General features: G+C 39.9%; 1 protein-coding gene across 1 annotated transcript in view; it reads right to left on the bottom strand.

Annotated features, from left to right (window-relative positions):
- LOC148004489 (uncharacterized) overlaps positions 1-16,286 on the bottom strand; it is a 190,425-nt gene that overhangs the window by 133,878 nt on the left and 40,261 nt on the right. Inside the window, exons 2-4 of the mRNA XM_087559376.1 lie at positions 14,682-14,864; positions 11,308-11,586; positions 10,873-11,010 (exon numbers count right to left, since the gene is read on the bottom strand). The gene's annotated coding sequence lies outside the window, so the exon portion shown is untranslated. The remainder of the gene's footprint in view (positions 1-10,872; positions 11,011-11,307; positions 11,587-14,681; positions 14,865-16,286) is intronic.

The following is a 16,286-nucleotide window of genomic DNA, read 5'->3' as shown; positions in this document are numbered from 1 at the left end:
GCAGCACCGCGGTTCAGTTCCTGCTGCACAGCCACAGCACCATTGAGCCGCAGCTCAATTGCAATCGCTCGGTCTTCTAAGTCTCCACCGCCACCTTCTGGCTGCTGCGGGACTCAAGACTTCAACCGAGTGAGTTCCAAACAGATTTCTGTTTAAACTGAAGCTCCCTTCTGTGACTGATTTGCTCGCTCCCACCTCCTAAACCCCATGGTTCCACACTCCAGCTACCAGAATGCAGGCCCAAATTACGCACATACACCAGTCTATTAGTGGGTTGGGTTTTTTTGTTTTGTTTGTTTGTTTGTTTGTTTGTTTGTTTTTTAAATCCGGTTAGCAGTGGAAAACTTGCTTTCCAGAGGAAAACCTGGCCAGTCTTTTTTTTGCCCCCTGGGATTGCGGATTTCCTTAGCTAACATAAGGCTTGATAAAACTTCGATCATTGGGCGGAGTTTCCCTTGAAAGCAATCTCTCCTCGTCTCCCCGCCCCCGCCTATTTTTTTTTTTCAGTTCTGGGCTCTCTCAGCCAGTCAGAAAACCAAGGCCTGGGTGGGATTGCTTTCCCTTGGTAGCCTGTAGGTCTTTGAGTGACGATTCAGAAAACCTGGCCTTGGCTGATTTCTTCCTTTGCCATTATGTTTCCCTGGGACGCCGATGGGAATAAAATTGACAACTTCCCCCAATGGGAAATTCGAGGTCATCGACTGTGCCTACACATTCAACGTTAGGATATCTTTTGGAAAATTTCAAAATTTTAAAATTAACGCCTCACCTACAGACATCAAAACTAATACACCTATGCAATAACGTCTGGACCCAGTATTCATTAGGTAATGGTTCAAAATAGCCGCATAACGGGACTCTGAATCCCACAATTTTATGGGATCTTCACAGTTACTGCCAGCACTCTGGTAAATGGAATGAGATTCCTTATGTCCAAGCTTTCATGTTTCTCCGCTCTATCCCCTCTTTGTGTTCCTCTTGCACCCCTACCCAACTCCTCTTAGCTATGAAACAAGTACAGGAGGACAGACAGTACAACTATTGACCCAGCTAAAGAACCACCTCCTCTTCGCTGCAGGCCTGCCTCCACACTTCCAAAAACCCAGGCCAATGCCTCAGTTCCACCTTCTCGCCAGGTCACTCCAGAGACTTCTCAGGACCCTCCAGAACCCTTCCCTCCTGTGCCAGCTACGGGAGGCTCCAATCTCCCTGCACTACAGCGAGCTTCACGTCTCCCCTTAACCTCTCCAAGAACTTAGCCAAACCCCCAAACCTCTGACTACCAGAGACGCCTGACCCAGCACTGGTCCTTCCACTGAGAGAGGTGGCTGGTGTAGATGGGCTGGTCAGGGTAAAATGTCCCTTTTTCACTGAATGACCTTTCTCAAATAGAAAGCAGACTGGGTTCCTATACTTCTAACTCATCCACCTTTATTAAAGAGTTCCAGTACATTACCCAATCTTGTAGCTTGACCTTTCATGATGTGCATATGATTCTTACTAATAATTTATTTCCAGAGGAATGCCAGCAGGTTTGGGAGCAAGCAAAAATACATGCAGATGAAATACATCAAACGGATGGGACATACCCTATTGGATCTGAGGCAGTACCTGACCAGGATCTCCAATGGAATTATAATTCCACAGGTGGTATTTTAGCCATAGATAGATTCATAACCTGTCTCCCAGCTGGTCTTCACAGGGCAGCCTTAAAACTGGTAAATTCTGAAAAACTACAAGCGGTCATCTAGGACAAACAAGAGAACCCATCCCAATTTTTACAATGCCTTACAAAGGCTTTATTACAATACACTAATCTAGACCCTGAAAATCCAGGAGGTAAACAACTTCTGATGACCTATTTCTTTTCCCAGAGCTACCCTGACATAAAGGACAAACTTAAAAAGCTAGAGAGGGGGTGCCTAACTCCACAGGCAGAAGTCTTGGTGCTGGCCTTCAAAGTGTCCCATGGAAGAGATGAGAAGGTTCACAAACAAAAATACCATATGCTGGCAAAGACTGTCCGACCAGCCCCAGCTACTACCCCGGACTCCTGGCCTTCTCAGGCTAAGGAACCACCAGGGCCCTGCTATAAATGTGGCCAAAAGGGTCACTGGATGAGGGTTTGCCTTAATCCCTGCAAACCAAGGAGGCCATGCCCTAGATGCACAGGTCAGGGGGACATCATGTCCAGGCAACTGTCCAGATGTTTTCCTAGGCTTTGCTATGGACGAATGAAGGGGTCCAGGCTCCCTAGCTCCAACCATGGCCATTACCAGCAAGGAGCCTCGGGTAACTATCATGGTATGTGGGTGGCCTATCTCTTTCCTTTTGGACACTAGGGCTACTTACTCGGTCCTAACAGAATTTTGAGGACCCATATCTCTCTCATGTTTCCCTAGGTTGGGGTAGCGGTACAACCTTACCTTCCTCACCAGACCCCACCACTTAGTTGCATTTTTAGGGGTGTACCTCTCACCCATTCCTTTTGGTAGTGCCAACATGTCTGGTCACCTTGTTGGGAAGGAATCTTCTAGCTAAATTGGGAACCTCCATTTCCTTTGCTCCACCTATTCGCCTGAACCCAAGCTCTGCAGGAGCTCCTCTGCTTCTTCTCCTAGCTAGCCAACCTAGTAACACAGACATGTTGTTTCCTTTACCAGCTTCTCAGGTGGACCCCGGAGTCTGGGACATCCCTCTGTTGCTAAACACCATTCTCCTGTTGTCACCCAATTACTGGACTCTTCTAGGTACATAACCCAAGGTCAACACCATCTCCCTCTCCAGAGCCTTAGGGAACTTAAACCTATCATTTCCGACCTTTTAAGGGAAAAACTCCTTCATTCTACCTCTTCCCCTTTTAACACTCCTATGCTAGCAGTTAAGAAGCCTAATGGAACCTACTTCCTGGTTCAGGACCTCAGAGGCATAAATTCTGCAGTGGTTCCTATCCATCCCATCATGGCTAACCCCTACACACTTCTGTCTACCATACCCTCAGGGACATCCTATTTCTCAATCCCGGATATCAAGGATGCAATTTTTTAAACTTTTTATTGCTTTTTTTTATTAGATATATTTCTTTACTTACATTTCCAATGTTATTCTCTTTCCCAACTTCCTGTCCATAAACCCTCCATCCCCTCTCCCACCCCCATACAGGTATTCCTCCCATCCATCCCCCTTACTGCCCCCCCATATTCCCCTGAACTGGGGTTTCAATCTTGGCAGGACCAAGGGCTTCCCCTTCTGCTGGTGCCCCAACAAGGCTATTCTCTTCTACATATGCAGTTGGAGCCCTGGGTCAGTCCATGCATAGTCTTTCGTTAGTGGTTTTGTCCCTGGAAGCTCTGGTTAGTTGGAATTGTTGTTCTTATGGGGTTGCAAGCTCCTTCAACTCTTTCAATACTTCCTCTAATTCCCCCAAAGGGGGTCCTGTTCTCAGTTCAGTGGTTTGCTGCTAGCATTCACCTCTGTATTGGACATGATCTGGATGTGTCTCTCAGGAGAGATCTATATCCAGTCCCTTTCAGAATGTATCTTTTAGCTTCATCAATCTATATGCCACATGTGGGGCAGGCTTTGAATGGCCATTCCTTCAGTCAGTCACTGCTCTAAATTTTGCTTCCATATCCCCTCCTATGGATATTTTTCCCCTTTTAAAAAGGAATGGGAGCATCCGCCTTTTGGTCATCCTTCTTCTTGAGCTTCCTGTAGTCTGTGGATTGTATCTTGGGTAATTCGAGCTTTAGTGCTAATATCCACTTATCAATGACTGCATTCTCCATCCCTCTAGATACTCGTTCACAGGGCATATTTGCCTTTATCTGGACAGATCCTGACACCCACTTCTCTACCCAACTCACTTGGACTGTTCTACCCCAGGGATTCTGGGACAGTCCACACCTGTTTGGCCAGGCCCTAGACATTTCCACATTCCTTACCACCCTCAATCATCAGGAAAGGTAGAAAGAACTAACCGCTCTTAAAAACTACTCTTGCCACTTGATGAGAGTAGAAATCTGTGGGCTAGTTCCTTTGAGAAGGAAACAGGAATCAGTATGTCTATTCACAGTAAAAAGATTCACTATATAGCCTTAAAAATCAAAAAAACCTGTGCTCAGCTGACACTGAAGTAAAGAACAAGTGAAAAAAAAAAAGAACTACTCTTGTCAAGCTGTCACAGGAACTCCATCTAGATTGGGTAAAACTCTCACCTCTGACTTTCTTCAGACTACAAGCTCTCCCTAGGTGACCTCTCCAAGTCTCACCTTTTGAACTCATGTATGGACGTCCAGTCCTAACTCCTGGTCTTTCACCTCAATGCTCTCCCCTCCCAGATCATCTACTCTCCCCATTGCTTTGCCACCTTCGTTCTCTCCTATGGAACTTTGCTGACCACCATCTACCTCGGCCACACACTGCCCCTTGCTCACTGCCTATCAACACTGGAGACCAAGTTCTGCTATCCCCCCAGACCATCGGCCCTCAACCCTCTCCCCTAAATGGCAGGGACCTTTTAAGATGATTTTTGTGACCCTACAGCTGCCAAATTGGAGTGACTCCCTCATTGGATTCACCTTTCCCACCTTAAACCTTTCACCCCTTCTCCTAAACATTCTTCATACACATTGACTCTAACAGGACCATGCTCCATTGAGCTCCAAAAGACATCAAGACCACCCACCTTGTGCCCAGCTTCAGAAAATGAGACTCCAGTGATTCATCAGCTGCATTCAACACCACTGAACTAGACATGGGCTTCTCATTCCTCCCCTTGCTGCTTGTCTCTATTCAGGGTAGCCTGTATATCTGGAAATTCGAGGTTCAAGAAACTCCCACAGATAACAAACAATCTTTCTAAATAGGCTCCAGAAACTGCTCCATCATCGTATGCAACGAATCAATCCACATTGCTGTCATCCCCGTATTGGTTACCCCATCTAAATATTATGATCTCTTTACTTGCTTTCTCTTCGCCCAGACAAAAGATGATTGTAAAAATGGCCAGACACATATGGGGGCTGCCTCTATTGGTCTTGTCAAATACAAATGCTAGGATCATGAACCAATCACTTCTTCTATCAATGATGAAAGATGCTCTTCTTCTACATAGGAGATCCATGGAATCCCAGGTGAAGACAGGAGTTGTTGGTAAGCTCTACCAGAAAAATCAATCAGGGGCTCCAAAAAGCACTATCCACATTCAGAGAAAATATGTCTCAACTGCCCCAGCCCTAGATATCAGGAAGGTAGGAGAGGTAATCAAACACTCCTCCAAGGTCCTTTCCTCTCTAACACCTCCTTACATAAATGACACCAACCTATCATTCTGCCATTGCTCCAGACTTGACCTCAGCATACCAATTCCTTAATATCACCCGACCTGGTCACTTCAAAGATTGCTGGCTATGTGTTCCCCTGGGAACTAACTCAGAGCTGCCACTTACAGCTTCTCCAGTGATACAACCTGATAACCTTACCTCACCCTTTGTCAACTGCCCTGACTCTGATGTAGCTATGACTCCATACCTTTCCTCTATTCCTTTGTGTGTGTGTGTGTGTGTGTGTGTGTGTGTGTGTGTGTGTGTGTAGCAAACTGTTTTGAAACCTCTGGCACTTATTCTGTAGGAACACTAGGCTCTCTAGACTGTAATAGAACCACCGTCCTTGATACCCCCATCTCTGCCACAATGCCCTGCAATCCAAAACACGTCAATCCTCTGTGGCACCCAGGTATACCATCATTTGCCTGCCAGGTGTTCAGGAGCTTGTACCTTGGTGCTCCTTTTCCCTGAACTAGGGGTAATCCAGGGAAATGAGCCCCTGCCAATCCCAGCTGTAGATAATGATAGCTGCCCAGTGTAAGAGGGCAGTTCAGATCATGCCGCTTTTGGTCGCTGCAGGGGTAGCCATAGGTGCTGGCACTGGGGTTGCAGGATTAGCTACTTCCATGACCCGATATAATAAAGTCACTTACAAGCTTGAAAACGGTTTTCAAAAAATGTCTGAAACCATGCTTACCAGAAACACATTGATTCTTTAGCAGCTGTGGTGCTTCAGAACCGATGGGGGTTAGATATCCTGACAGCTAAAGAAGGTGGTCTTTGCCTGTTCCTCCAAGAAGGAAGAACCAATCCGGGATAGTGAAAAATGAATTCCAGGAGCTTCAGTCGTATATGCAGAATTTCAAGGACCTTGAGGCCTCCAGTTCCTTGACTTTCAAAAACACTATATGGAAGTGGATACTCCCTTTCATAATACCTCTCCTAGTCATTTTCCTGGTTTTACTATTAGCTCCCTGCCTCATTAATCCTGTCTCTACATTCATTCAATGACAGATACAAAAAATTTCTAATCAAAGTATTAATCAGTTCCTGTTACAGGATTACCAACCGCTGTCCACTGAGGAGGTGGATGCAAACATTTAACAAGTGGAGCTTGATGGTGAAAGTCAGCTGTACCCCAACATTGACGATACCCCAAGTCAGCAGGAAGTAGCGTAAGAGACATGTTGCCCCTATCCCCCTTTCACCATCAGCATCCCGCTCCTTTTTTTCCTTCTTTTTATGATAAGAAATAGAGGGGGGTATGTTAGTACCAGGAATTGCCTTTAGAGGCGAGACCTTTTGATCACTGTTGCCATGCCAATGGCCATACATTCCCAGAAGACCTTTTGGCTCAATTCAAACCTCCACCTGGGAACCTCTCTGACACATTCCAAATAAAAGGCAAATCCCCTACCCCCTAGCTCTCTTTTTCTCTTCTTTCTCTCACCCCTTCCAGTTGTCTCCTTCCCCCCATTAAAACCTCACCACGTGGAAATGTGTTGGTGTTGGTTTGGTGTGCTCTTTCCCCACAGGTGTGGCCAATATTCTGATATTATTAACAATTGATATCTGATATTAATATCTGAGATTTAAATAACAACACCAGAACACAGATATCCTACTACATCAAGCCCTGAATATACTAACACACCTAAACCACAAATGGCTTTAAGCCTAATCATATTAAAATGATAGAGGATTAAAGTATAAATGAATAAGTCTCTTAAAGAAAAACAAATGAAAGTATAATACAATAAAAAGGTAGACTTCATTAAAGAAGTTAATAAATACAAAGTGATATACAAAATACACATCATATTGGTGAAAGAGATGAATAAAAGTATCCAAGATCTGAAAATGGAAATAAATGTAATAAGGAAAACACAAAAAGAGGCTATCCTAGAGATGGAAAAGTTAGAAAGGATCACAGAATCTACAGATGAAAGTATCATAAATAAAATACAAGAGATGGGAGAGGAAATCTAAGGCATAGAAGACAAGATATAAAAAAATCTGCATTGCTCAAGGAAAATGCCAAATTAAAAAAAATCTCTAAGAAAACCTTTCACCTTTGGGACACCATGAAAAGTCCAAACACAAGAATAACAGTAGCAGAATAAGAAGATTCCCACCTTAAAGGCCCAGAAATATTTCTTCTATGATTTTGTTGAAATATTTCAACAAAATCATAGAAGAAATATTTCCTAACCCAAAGAACAAGATGAATATATAAACATACATGGTTACTGCAAACCAAACATGTTGGACAAGAAGAGAAAACCTACTAAATAATATAATGCTAAATGTGCAGGACAAGGAAAGAATATTACAGGCTGCAAGTAGACAAATGCAAGTACCACATACAGCCATCATGTGAGAATTATATCCAAGTTCCCATACAGAGTTTAAAAGACTGAATCTCTAACCAGTGCCTTCCAACTTTAAGAGACTACAGTTAGCAGTCCAAACTACTATACCTAGTAAAACTTTTCATCACCAGTGATATAGAAAACAACATATGCCATGACAATCCCAAATTGGAACAACATGTTTCCACTAATCCAGCCTTCAAAGGAGCACTAGAAGAAGAGCACTATTGCAAGTAAAGTAACTACATCCCAGAAAACACAGGAAGTGACATCATATAAATAAAGCCAAAAGAAGATAAATTCACCCCCCACACACAAAAATATCACCAATATCAAAATAACAGTTCACAATATTTGGAAATTAATATCCCTTAATATTATTAAATTCAACTGCCTGATAAAAAAACATAAGCTACCAAAGTGGATTTATAAACTGGACCATCATTCTGCTGTAAAAAGAAATAAATCTTGCCCTATATCCAAATCTCATGGGGGAGAGAGCTAGACTCTCAGAAGTGCAGAAAATCCTGATAGCTTAGGGAAGACTGCCATTTCTACTCATATTCTTGGCCCAAGAGGAACCTGTCTAGTGCCCTCTATGCCCTCTGAATACAGGAACCTAAGAGCAGTCAGGGGCAGAACCCTTCCAGTTTCTGCCAGCAAGCAGAGCAGCTGAAAGCCAGTAACCAAGAGCACCCTTGAGAGGAAAGGTAAGATCAACTCACCTGCTCCAAACAAACCACCTGAAGGTTTCAGGACACAAAAACCCAGGAGCAGCTCTCTGTTCCCAGATCCAGCTGAAGGAAAGCACATCTACAGGAATGCTGACACACAGGCTTACAGGAGGGTTAAAACACTGTCAGAGACAGAAAGACAAGCTAATGCCAGAGAAAACCTTATGGCAAGCACAGGAACCTAAGCAACAGAAAGCAAGACTACTTAGCACCATCAGAGCCCAGTTCTCCCACCAAAGCAAATACTGGATATCCAACCAAACCAGAAAAGCAAGGTTTGGATTTAAAATCACAGCTCGTGATGATGATACAGGACTTTAAGAAAGACATAAATAACTCCCTTAAATAAATACAGGACAACACAGGTAAAAAAGTAGAAGCCCTTAAAGAGGAAACACAAAAATCACTTCAAGGATTACAGGGAAACACAGCCAAAAGGTGAAGGAATTGAACAAAACCATCCAGGATTTAAAAATGTAAATAGAAAGAATAAAAAGGCACAAAGGGAGACAACCCTGGAGATAGAAAACCTAGGAAAGAAATCAGGAGTCATAGATGCAAATATCACTAACAGAATACAAAATATAGAAGAGAGAATCAGGGACAGAAGATAACATAGAAACAACCATCAAAGATAATGTAAAACACCAATAGGTCCTAACCCAAACATCCAGAAAATCCAGGACACAATGAGAAGAACAAACCTAAGGATAAATATATAGAAGAGAGCAAAGATTCCCAACTTAAAGGGCCAGTAAATACCTTCAACAAAATTATAGAAGAAAATTTACCAAACCTAAAGAAAGAGATGCCCATAAACATACAAGAAGCCTACAGAACTCCAAATATATTAGGTCAGAAGAGGAATTCCTCATGTCAAACAATAGTCAAAACGTCAAACACACACAAAAAAAGGAAGAATATTAAAAGCAGTAAGGGAAAAAGGTCAAGTAACATGAAAAGGCAGAATTACACCACACTTCTCACCAGAGACTAAGAAAGTCATAAGACTATAGTCAGATGTCATACAGACCCTAAGAGAACACAAATGCCAGTCCAGACTCCTATATCTAGCAAAATTCTCAATTAACATAGATGGAGAAACCAAGATATTTCATGAACAAACCAAATTTACACAATACCTTTCCACAAATCCAGCTCTACAAAGGATAATAGATGGAAAACTCCAATGGAAAGAGGGAAACTACACTCTTGAAAAAGCAAGAAAATAATCTTCTTGGAACTAAACCAAAGGAAGAGAGTCACACAAACATAATTTTACCTCTAACAGCAAAATAACAAGAAACAACAATCATTATTCCTTAATGCCTCTTGACATCGATGGACTCAATTCCCAATAAAAAGAGGTAGACTAATAAAATGGATAAATAAAGATGACCCAGCATTTTGCTGCATACAGGAAAAACATCTCAGTGACAAAGACCTCAAGTGGCCTCAGAGTAAAACGCTGGAATATGATTTTCCAAGAAAATGGTTTTAAGAAACAAGCTGGTGTAACAATTCTAATATTGAATAAAATCAACTTTAAACCAAAAGTTTTCAAAAAAGATAAGGAAAGACACTTTATATTCATCAAAGGAAAAATCCACCAAGATGAACTCTCAATCCTGAATATCTATGCTCCAAATGCCAGGGCACCTACATTCATAAAAGAAACTTTAATAAAGCTCAAAGCACACATTGTACCTCACACAATAATAGTGCGAGACTTCAACACCACAATCTCATCAATGGATAGATCGTGGGAACAGAAACTAAACAGAGACATAGAGAAACTAACAGAAGTTATGAACCAAAGGGATTTAACAGATAATTACAAAACATTTCATCCTACAACAACAACAACAAAAAATATACCTTCTTCTCAGGACCTCAAAGTGCCTTCTCCAAAACTGACCATATAATTAGTCACAAAACAGGCCTCAACAGATACAATAAAACAGAAATAATCTTATCAGATCATCCTGGACTAAGGCTGGTCTTCAAAAACAACAAAAACAACAGAAAGCCAACATACACATGGAAATTGAACAATGCTCTACTCAATGAGAACTTGGTCAAGAAGGAAATAAAGAAAGAAATTAAAGGCCTTTTAGAATTAAATGAAAATGAAGACACAAGATAGGCAAATTTGTGGGACACAACGAAAGCAGTGCTAAGAAGAAAACTCATAGTTCTCTCTGATTGTCTCCAATAGAAACTGGAAAAAGCACACATTAGCAGCTTGACAGCACACCTCAAAGCTCTAGAACAAAAAGAAGCAAATACACCCAAGAGGAGTAGAAGGCAGGAAGTAATCAAAGTCAAGGTTGAAATCAGCCAAGGAGAAGCGAACGGAACTGTACAAAGAATCAACAAAACCAGGAGCCGGTTATTTGAGAAAATCAAGAGGATAGATAAACCCTTAGCCAGACTAACCTTAAAGTGCAGAAAGTGTATCCAAATTAACAAACCATTCCCATCTGAGAGACTGATGACTATGATGATATCATCACTTTATAAAATGAAGAAGGTACATTATATGTCCTGGAAGCCATGGAGACATAGGGGGCAGACCTGAGGTAAGAGAAGGGTAGTGGAATTTCAAAACCTTGAACATCTCATCCAAAAATTGCCAGAAACGGATTGGTTCTCTCTCCTCTGCCCTGGTCTGTGTGTCCCAGTCCACATACACCTGTGATACCAACATTACACTCCTACAGCAGATAATGTACCCTGCAGCCAGGTTAAACTTTCTGTCCCCTTATTCCATCATATCTTGTAATATCTGGGATTCCCCTTATGGAAATGGAGCATCCCCAGTGTGCTAGCCACAATCAAAGATGTACTCTCACCCATAAAAACCATACCCACCACAATAAAAATCAGAGTAGCCTTCTTTCCCTCAGTAAATGAGATTGTTCAGTGACATTGCCTCCAGAGAGACTCTTCTAGCAGCTTTCACTTCTGTCTGAATTCTCTTTAATTCAAAGTTATCCAGCATGGATTCTTCTCTTTTAAGAATGCTCAGGTTTGATTGAGGACTGATCAAACTGGAACCTGAATCACCAAAATGAGTATAATCCCATAGGCCACAGACACTTGATACTACATGTCTTTCATGCGATCTTCATCCTGGTTTAATATGGTAATCTGGCAAGAAACAGGAAGTTCAAGATTTACCTTTTTACCAGCTTTCTTTACTTCACCATTTACAAACTATAAACCTACTATTGCCCTCAAAACAAAATCAAATGTTGCTGGAAGAAATAATGAATATAAAATGTAAAATTCAAACAGTCCAATTGATTTGGAATGAAGGATATTGCATCTGCATAATATAAAACATAAAGAAAATGCTGCTGGTCTCATTATTTTGTATTATCAGATACAGTACCTTCTATACTAGGCAAATATCATGGTATAATGTCCTGTTTGACATTAGGAACACTGTCAATTAATTTTGGAACAATTTTATCATTTCCAAGTCTGGATTCTCCAGAGCTGTGTCAAAGAGGTCTGTTAATGAAATTATGATGTTTTCCAAGGTTGAGGTAATTCTAGGAAATGGCTCACATATCAATTTGATTTCATTTTCAGAGTATGAAATGAATGTCACAAGATATTAAGCATACGCCATGATTCACAAAATTTTACGCATAAATAGTAGACAATGTTTCTGAGACCACTGGTATTTGTCCTTCACCACCACACTTAGCTCTGTGGAGTACTGTACTAGCAGTTCCACTTACAAGAATGCTATACAACCAGACATCCATTGCCAAATGCAGGTCCTTCCTCCCTACTGCAAACTCTAAACAAAAATTCCTATTTAATGGACAATTCAAAGAATATAGAAATTTGCTTTGCATGGCATATATTTTAAGTATTTTACATATTTATTCCAATATAAATATTAAATGTAAACAAGTGTGAAACAAAATTATCGTGAGCAAATGTTTTAATGAATCCTGCTCTCTTTGCTCTCTTTAGTCTTTAAATTATGAAACACATTTGCCTAACTTTGTCTTCTTTTCATAAAAACTAGTTTAAGTGAAAAAATAAAAATATTTGCAGTATACTATCATGTCAGTACAAACAAGAAAGTTTTCTGTTCTTCAAAACACACTTAGAACCAAGATAATATAATGATTTTTATAAAGCCCAAATGAGAGACTGAGAATCTAAACAAAATTCTTTCTTTATGTGCCAAGTTCTTTCAATATGAGACATTTGGAATATTTACCCTGTTGCTCTTTGCACTCAGTAAGAGAGATACTTTAAAAATTTAACTCTGATTACAAGTTTTCTCACCTATTCATCTCTACTTTATACAAATTATAATGTTTTAACACAGAATTCAGAATAATATTGAAATAATAGCTATAGCTAATGAGCTGAATCTAATGTAAACTTTTGGAGAACAAAATCTAGAACAAGATCATTTCACAGGTAATCCTGAATGGCACAGCAGGTTAGCAGAAAAGACTGGGATTGGAATTTTGTGGTCATTCCTGAGATGCAGACACCTTCATTTCAGTGTAGGAGGTATTTAAGTTACTTCTCTCTACTGACAATAGCCTGAGTCCTTCAGCAATTGAGCATAGAGAGTATAAGACATTCCTAGAAATTCATCTTTATGTTGTTACAATATTTAATGTCTTAAACTCAAATTGAATATGCTAGTCAAAGAAAAATTTAGTGCTTCTCACCTGATATTATCATAAACTTTTCAATCCTAGTATTGTTTTATAAGACCACTGACTTACATTCAACACATATACAGTTCCAAAGGAAATACATAAATTCTTATCTTCCTTTATTTACAACCCAAGAAAATCAGATGTTCTGTCCACTGGATATTCACAGAGTAATTAAAACAAATACAGTTCGTCTTTTGAACTACAAAGCAATATAAGATTTCTTAGCCACTATTGTCCTGTCCACAACCAAAATATTTAACACTGTATACAGACTACTCTTGTCTCCACATCTACTAACTTTAAGCCATTAATAGTTGGTGAACCAGTGATTAACTCCTTATTGTTCAGAGGTAACACGTGATTCACCTGGTTAAATTTGTAAGGGTTCAAAAATATTGACAATCATAATACTTTAAACTATTTAGTGTCATAAACCATCACAACTACAGAAAAAGTCCATACTGTTCTCATGTCCATTAACAAAAATGTTGAAAATTAGCTATTTCCTTAGGATGTATAAAATAAAATTCAAATTTAAGAGACAACATTTTGAAGATTTTTCTTTCGGACATGTGTACTCAGTTGAGTTGAATTCATTAGTGATATGCATCACACCTGAGAACTCTGCATCCAGCACTAACAGGTCATTTTTAATGCATTCAAAATGTCACTTATTACCCCATATGAAATTACACATATCCATGGTATTCGTGTATCTCACATTATTCACCCATGAAATTATTAAGTTGGTAAAAAAGCATAGAGACCTTAGAATAAAAAAAATCCTTGTGGAGGTATAAAATATTTTCACGTGCACCCATATCTTAATTAGCAAGGACTTTCTCTTGCATTTGAACGTGCACTACTTTCAAAAGACAATTTAAACTAGAAATTTTAAGATCACCTTTAGCTCTCATTGTGCTTTGTAAATGGGCAATGATTACTGCCTCAGAGTTTTTGCTAACACAGTAATAATATGTCTTACAGCTTTAAATCAACATATATCATAAAGCTTCCTCTGTGTTAGAAGACAACATGACTCCCCAGCACCTGCTTCACCACTCCTAGATCCTTCTTTACCATTTCTGTTACATATAAAGCTCATTTGTCTAGCATACCTCTAATCACCCTGCTTGATCTGGTCAAATCATCTGCAGAAGGTTAAATGATTGTTACCTGAAGACAACTCAATAACCTTAAATGCAAACTGTTTGCTCAGAAATATCAAATCTTTAAAAATATGATCCTTGATCCAGTATCTATAGCATGGTTTACTAAGGCTGTTGTTACCAAACTGATTGGAAAAAAAGGCCATAATAAAGTTTCACTTCAAATTCCTATCCTCACCCATTTCCAATAGAGAACTTCAAAATGAAATCAAATGTTATTCAATAAAAAAGTAGGCTAAAGTAAAAAAAAAACAAAAAACAAAAAAAACCCCTATCTTTCCTATTCAGTAACAAGTGTGATTTCTTCATAAAGTAGTAGATATTAAGTGTATTTAAGTGTATTCATCTTCTCAGTAACAGGAATCACGTACAGTACCTCTCTGGGCATCAACGTTGGCATCATGTTTGTTCTTGCTATTTGGATTTAAGATTTGAGACAGACTTTTCATGCTACTTTTCTGAATTCCAGGTCTCTCATTTGCAGAAGCATACAGATCCTGTCTTACTTTTCCATTCTTGCTATCAACAAATTCATTCTGATTTTTCACACTTAGTTCACCTGCAAAATACAAAACTCATGTTACAGGGAACACTGGGTATATTCAAGAAACCAAAATCATTTACACACAAATAATAAGTCAATTTTCATTGGGAAAAAATCTTCACCAATCCTGCATCTGATAGAAGGCTAATATCCAAAATATACACAGAACACAGGAAGTTAGATGCTAGAGAGCCAAATAACCCTATTAAAAAATAGAGTACATAGCTAAACAAAACATTCTCAGCTAAGCCATCAAGTCTCAGCCCTCACAAGCCACATACTAGCTGTTTGTACTGAGAGCTGGGACCTAGAGGGACACTCAGATCTTCAAAAAGCTACCTAGACTTGCACATCAGAGACATGACTGGGATGTTGCTCACTTGAGGAGTGTGCTTTAGAAACAAGAATTTCATGTTTCCCCTGGGTTCCATCAAGATAGGTCCCCTAATGGTAGGTGTGGGAGTAGACTTGATTTCTAATGCAAATGATGTAACATTGCATATGTTAATACTCCTAACACTTCTTGGGACTATGCCCCAGGATCACAATCTGTATAAGTTTAGAAGTTCTAAAAGACAGTCGTGACTTTTGTGTGTAGGTTCAGATAGTGTCCAGATTGGAACCCTGATACTGAAGAGTTTAGGTACTGCAAGGACAGCTACAAAGACATCTGCTATTGCCCTGCAACACAAGGCTTATGGAGAATTCAGAACTGCCATTGACTTAGGTATAAAAAGAACAGAAAGAGAGATTTTAACTGACCTCCAAGAATCCCTAACCTCCCTCTCAGAGGTACTCCTTTAGAATAAGAAAAGATTAGACCTGATATTCCTTAAAGAAGGAGGTTTGTGTGCTACACTAAAGGAATAATGTTGCTTCTATGTAGACCATTCAGGAATAATTAAAAACTCCATGAGTAAACTTAGAGAAAGGTTAGACAAAAGACAGACAGAGAAGCGCATCAGGGATGGTTCGAGAGCTGGTTTAGTAGATCTTCTTGGAAGACTACTCCGATATCTTCTCTTATGGGACCCTTCTTAGTTTTGCTTCTGCTTCTGATTATAGGTCCATGTATGTTAAATAAACTAGTTACCTTCATTAGAGAAAGAGTGAGTGCTGTTCAGATTTTGATGTTATGTCAGCAATATGATGTTTTACAAGGTCAAAAAATCAATATTATGAAGCTACTGAAATTTAGTTCTATGATTAGAACTTGCCACTAGAAGTGGTGAATGGAAGGTAGAAGTTTTAAGGTTGCCACCCTAGGCAAAAGTTTAGAGCAGAAGAAAGAAACTGGTCAGGCCCTGGAATTGCAATTATACCAGCCGGTTCAGCAACTCTCTCCCAGGAACTAACTGACCATAATGTTAGATTAAAATTTTAAAGAACAATTTGAGAAGCAGGAAGCTTCTTCTAGGAACTGGCAGACCATAAAGT

The sequence above is a fragment of the Rattus norvegicus genome, chromosome 7 (genome assembly GCF_021556685.1).
Source record: "Rattus norvegicus strain SHRSP/BbbUtx chromosome 7, alternate assembly SHRSP_T2T, whole genome shotgun sequence".
In the NCBI taxonomy this organism is placed as follows: Eukaryota; Metazoa; Chordata; class Mammalia; order Rodentia; family Muridae; genus Rattus; species Rattus norvegicus.
This window is presented reverse-complemented; position numbering and strand designations above follow the sequence as displayed.